Below are 5,563 nucleotides of genomic sequence, written 5' to 3'. Positions count from 1 at the left end.
TACAGAAGAATTGAAGCCACAAATGGATTTGTGAAGGTTGTAACGGCAAGAAGCAATGAATGCATATTATAATAATGCAATGAAAGGAGCAATTATCATAAGATAGGCGTGAATGGAGAGTTAGGGATAAACACGGAGACAAATCGTCGGTAGGCAGTCGACCCTTTATCAACAAGAAATCAAGTCATTGGTTGCAGCAATTAACCATAGATAATGGAGGATGCCTTCAATGATTGGAATAGTTTGTTATTAATAACCCTAAGGGGTGTTTGGTACAGAGAATGGAATTGTAGAGAAATGGAATAGAGAAATGGAATTGCAGAGAAAGAGAATTGGTCTGGAGAATGAGAATTGACTGTTCTGTTTGGTAGTACAGAGATTTCAGTAGAGAAATATAGCTGAGAATCATTTCTCTTGTTTGGTAAATAGAAAATAAACAGAGAATTATATCAACTTTATCATTAGCACAAGTATTTTTTTCATAACAAATATTTATTAAAAAATAAAAAACATATAAAAAGATGCATAAATTCCAGCCAAAATATGCATTGATCAAACCAATTCACATACAAAACATAGTTTTTAAGCAAAAAACATCAACCATAGTTAAAACCAATTCACATACAAAACATACTTCAACCATACATCACAAGGCACGTAACATTTGAAAACGTTGAAAGATGGCTTAAAGAGCTTCGGGACCACACAGATCACAACATTGTGATCATGCTCGTGGAGAACAAAGCGGACCTTCGACACCTACGGGCCATTCAAACAGAAGATGCAAAGATGTTTGCGCAGAAAGAGAACAACTTTTTCATGGAAACATCAGCACTCGAATCGATAAACGTTGAGAACGCTTTCACCGAAGTGTTGACTCGGATTTATCATGTCGTGAGCAAACGGGCGCTCGACGTCAGTAATGATTCTACGGTACCATCAAAAGGCAAAACAATTGATGTTGGAGGGAAAGATGATGTACCTACTGTCAATAAAAATAATGCAGGGTGTTGCTCTAGCTAATGTTCAAGGTTGAATAATATATGTTTGTACATTTATAAATATGTAAGATGTTTTCATTTATTAAAACATACAGAAAAAGAACATTAAAACTTGAGAAAATTTTGGCAAAAAATAACCAGAGTTAACAAGAGACCAAAACCAATCAATGATTTATGCAAAGTTGCTTTTAAGATAATTTAAATGATAAAAACATAGATACCCCAACAATAGGCATGTATAAATCTCCAACATAAAACCAACTAAACGTTACACATAATATAAAAAACTACCGGTTTCCAACCATCATTCATCAGTTGCCAAACAGCCTCATTTCTTTGCTTCCGCCTTCTTTTGGTCTTTGGCTGAAAACACAAAATGGGGTTATATAATCAGTGAGCGCCTAGCGCGAAAGATTGCTTTACTAAGTAATATAAACGTTAGCACTTTAGTTTGTTCAACTTTTTATGTACAAAAAAGTATGTTTTATACTTCTATCTAGTTCCAAATAGGTAGCATCATTAACCAAAATCATACATTCATACTATCTGAAAAGTAGACCAGTGTACAATATAGTTTTTATTTAACATAGTTGCTATTTATAACTTCTAAAATAGTGTTTTGTGTCAAGTTGTCAACCTAACCAAATCATGAACAAGACTAAAAAAACCGTTTTGATGGAAACCATCGTTGACCCGTTACCAAACCCAGCTTTTAAAAAACAAAAAGAACTTTGAACATTACCAGCCTTCTCTTCTTCTCGCTTCTTAGCAGCTTCTGCCCTTTGTTGTCGGATAAGAGCCAAACGCTCTGGCAAATACAATACACGAATCAAAGTCACCATTTGAATATATATAGATGAAATAAAAAATCAATAAAAGAGCTAAATTATAAGTCACATTTACTGGAATTTATATATATATATATATATAAATATATATATATATATATATATATATATATTGGCCATAGTAGCATTAGAAATTAGTAAAATTATCAAGTTTTTTTCCAAAAAAATATACATATATAAATGCTATATGAATTTCATGTGCATATTTTGCACAACAATTATATAATTTCAAATAAATATCAGAATGCTCACCCAAATCCTTTCTTGCTTGTTCTGTTTTACCCTGTTCTTGCAACTTCATATACCTTTCATGAGCCATCTGTTTCGCAATTTCTTCACTGCAACATAAAATTAAACACGTGATTTAAATGCATTTGCGCTTCCTCGTTTTTCATGAGCATCCGGTGATATTATAATTATATGCTTACTTAAACCAATAGCAAAACAAACAGGTAAGAAAAAGTAACAAGTGAATTGATTGAAACTTGAAAGTTGTTGAAACTACTCAAATGCGTATAATATCATAAATCCCTTTGTTTGTGAAAATTAGATCATTACTTTTCTAAAATAGCTTTTGTGATGATATTTAATACATGGAGTCCTCAAGTGGTTCAGAGAAAAGCTGGCATGTTTTGCCCAAACCCAGTTCAAGCAAAACATATTCAATACTTGTGGCTTCCTTAAAACACCAAAGTGGATACAAAAGAAATAAAAATGAAAAAAGAAAGAATTTACTAACCGTTACAAATTAACCTCCATATTTACCTTTTTGAACGTGCGTGGGCGAGAAGAAGTACCGGCAACTGCAACCACCAAGAAAAAAACAAAACAAAATTAATTATCGCGCTAAAGAATTATCAAATTTCAACCGTTACAACAAAAAGATATATTTAACAAGAAAGGTTCATTGATCATGCACAAGGTCAAAACTCAATAGCATGGTTGTAAAAATCCCGACTAGGCGCCTATTAATCCCCGATTAATAATTGGTCCCCACCCTACTAATTAATTTTGGTCTAATCAGTCTAACGGCCAACCAAACTCGGAATAAATCAGACTTGGTCGGCGTTTTCTGGCCTGATTCCAACCAAAATCAGCAGTTTCCAGAGATATTCCACCCCACCGCCCGACTAGTGACTACCACAACCTTGCTCGATAGTCAACACTCATCTGGCATATTGAGAATCTTTTAAAACATTGCTCATTTGTTGCATACTAATTTTATATTAACATTAATTAATAAATTAATACATAAAGCAGCAGCTCCTCTGTTTAACATGTAGTGAATTAAACCCATATTAATCAAACAGATTCACATCTTCAAACTGATTATTCCAATGACCATCACATATAATCATCAATTTGAAATCACAATCTTAAATTAACCAATCACAAGACCTAACTTCAGCTAAAACCCCAAATTGAACCCTAAATCAGCATAAGACGAATCCACTCATGAATTGCAAACTTACATACATCAGATATGAATCGAATAACAATCAATCAACAATAGAAACGAATATTAATGGTAATAAAAGCAGGAGTGTATTGAATTGGCATACGCATCTCTTCGGGAGTGGAGAATTGACGGCGGCCGGTAGGCCTGCCCTTAAACTTGCCTCTTCCCATCCTCCCAATTCGATCTGCAACAAGAGATTGATTTGAGGGTTTTGAAATTTGGGATTTGTTCTTCAAGAGGAAAGAGAAACCCTAGTTGTGTTGTAGAAAGAATGAGAACTCCTGCTTGTTTCATGTTTAGGAATCAAAACCCTAGAAATCAAAATCAAATGGTTGCAAACTTGAATTGAAAATATATTACAGATTATGGATAGTTTGAATCCGTTGAAGATAAAGCAATCGTTACCAGTGGTTTTGTTGGTCCGGTGAAACGCGGCAAGCTCAGATGGCAGGGAGAGGCGTGAGGCTGAGAAATGAAATCAGAGAAATCCATTTCTCCGCTTTTTGTAGAGAAACAAAACCAGAGAAATGGAAATGGTTTATTTCCATTTCTCACCTCTTTCTTTCATAAACAAACAAGAGAATTCTTTCCAATTCCACGTCTCGAGTTCCAACGAACCTTAACGATGGGAAACCAAAACGCTCAAGCACAGTAAAATTCCAATCGTTAAGGTTCGTTGGAACTCGAGACGTGGACCGGAGTTCACGTGGGAACGCGAGGATCAAATGATGAAAAAGTATCATCACCTTTTTGAAGGGCTGACCAAACACAGAAAACCGCGAAACCCGGCAAACCGTCAGAAATCACCGGAGGTATGAATTAAATTTCGGGACGAAATTTCTTTCTACTAGGGGATGATATGACAAACTGAAAATTTTTCTTACTTTTTTAGACACTCATCACAACCTGACTCAAATTTTCAGGACGAAAATTCTTTTACATGGGAATGATGTGACAATCGTCAATTTCAGGTTAACTCCGTTAACTCAACTCCGTCAATTCAAACTTAAGATCACTGAATCTATAACGCACACTTCATTACATTTAAACTAGGGTTTAAATGACGCTTAACACTTACTACATGTGTAGTCTTTCGGGAATTGCACCGAAACGCAAACGAGTTGACGCAAACGATTGGGGAATAAACGAAAAATGTCAAAACAGTAATTATGTGATAATTATGTGTTAGACTTATGTGTTGTGTGATAACATCGTTATAAACCCTAACTCGAGATGTAAACAAGTTAGTTTAAGCTAGGAAAATTAATACTTAGAAGTGGACGGGCCAAAGTGTAACATAGTATTATTATAAATAATAATCATAATAAACCCTAACTATTCTTTTCTCTTCCCCACACATCCCGATCGGAACCCCAAACCCTTGGCTCCTTGGCTGCCGTCACCCATACACACACATACAACTAGGATTTCAAGCTTTTGATTGAAGAATTAGGTGCTAGGAAGGTATAATCGATTATCCTATGCATCCTTTATACTTGATTTTGATGTTTAATGGGTTAATTGAAAACCCTAAAGAGCCGATTTTATGCGTGTATGTAATTAATATGATTGTTGTTGATTTGATAACTAGATTGGATATTGTTACATGTTAATTGTTGTGTCTTTGATTTGAGTTCAAACAAAAACCCTAATCATGTATGTAATGTGTAATTGATGTGCATGGATAGTGTTTATGGAGTCTAGAGAGTTATATGAATGCATGATGGTCCATAGATAGCTAATATGTTGAGTTTGGATGCAAACAGTTTCTGGACAGATTGTGTTATTGATGTTTAATTGACTGTAACGAAGTGTAAATGTGAAAATTGGTTGAGATTATTGATACTACAGTAAACTAGGTTGAGTCTAGTTTCTAAAGAATATAAACTTGTAATTTTTGGACAAGTAAAGGTTAACTTTTATGATTTTACAAAAACATTGTGCAAAGCTGAGTTGTTAGACCTGCTGTTAGGTTGTTTTGTAAATGTTATATCTCATGAACTACGAGACCAATTGGGTTGGTTCCACTTCTGAGAGTTGACTTATTGAGTTAGGAACCTAACCCAAGTGGTCTTGCCTTTATTGGATTTTTCATTTAACGGGAATTTCAAATAACATTCTGTTGCGCATGAATTTGACTGTTATGAGTTTGCTGTAATGATTTGATGATTGTGAGAAACCTATGTGGAATAAAAATATAATAAAATATGTTCTGGAAACCTAAGACATATATTCTTTTGTGATGATTTTTGGTA

General features: G+C 34.4%; 1 long non-coding RNA gene and 1 pseudogene across 1 annotated transcript; one reads left to right on the top strand and one right to left on the bottom strand.

Annotated features, from left to right (window-relative positions):
• The first annotated feature begins 726 nt into the window (after nucleotides 1-726).
• LOC143596742 (ras-related protein RABA1g pseudogene) lies at nucleotides 727-1,023 on the top strand (annotated as a pseudogene).
• Nucleotides 1,024-1,338: 315 nt separating this feature from the next.
• LOC143596740 (uncharacterized) lies at nucleotides 1,339-2,166 on the bottom strand. Its single transcript, XR_013146768.1, has 3 exons — nucleotides 2,102-2,166; nucleotides 1,744-1,809; nucleotides 1,339-1,364 (listed from the first exon to the last, which is right to left on the bottom strand). It is a non-coding gene; the product is annotated as an uncharacterized LOC143596740 (long non-coding RNA).
• Nucleotides 2,167-5,563: the final 3,397 nt, after the last annotated feature.

The sequence above is a fragment of the Bidens hawaiensis genome, unplaced genomic scaffold (assembly GCF_021521415.1).
Source record: "Bidens hawaiensis isolate Kalapana, Puna unplaced genomic scaffold, B.hawaiensis_p1.1 tig00046920_1, whole genome shotgun sequence".
Lineage (NCBI taxonomy): Eukaryota > Viridiplantae > Streptophyta > Magnoliopsida > Asterales > Asteraceae > Bidens > Bidens hawaiensis.
Note: the sequence above shows the minus strand (reverse complement) of the source record. Positions and strands in the feature narration are given on the sequence as shown.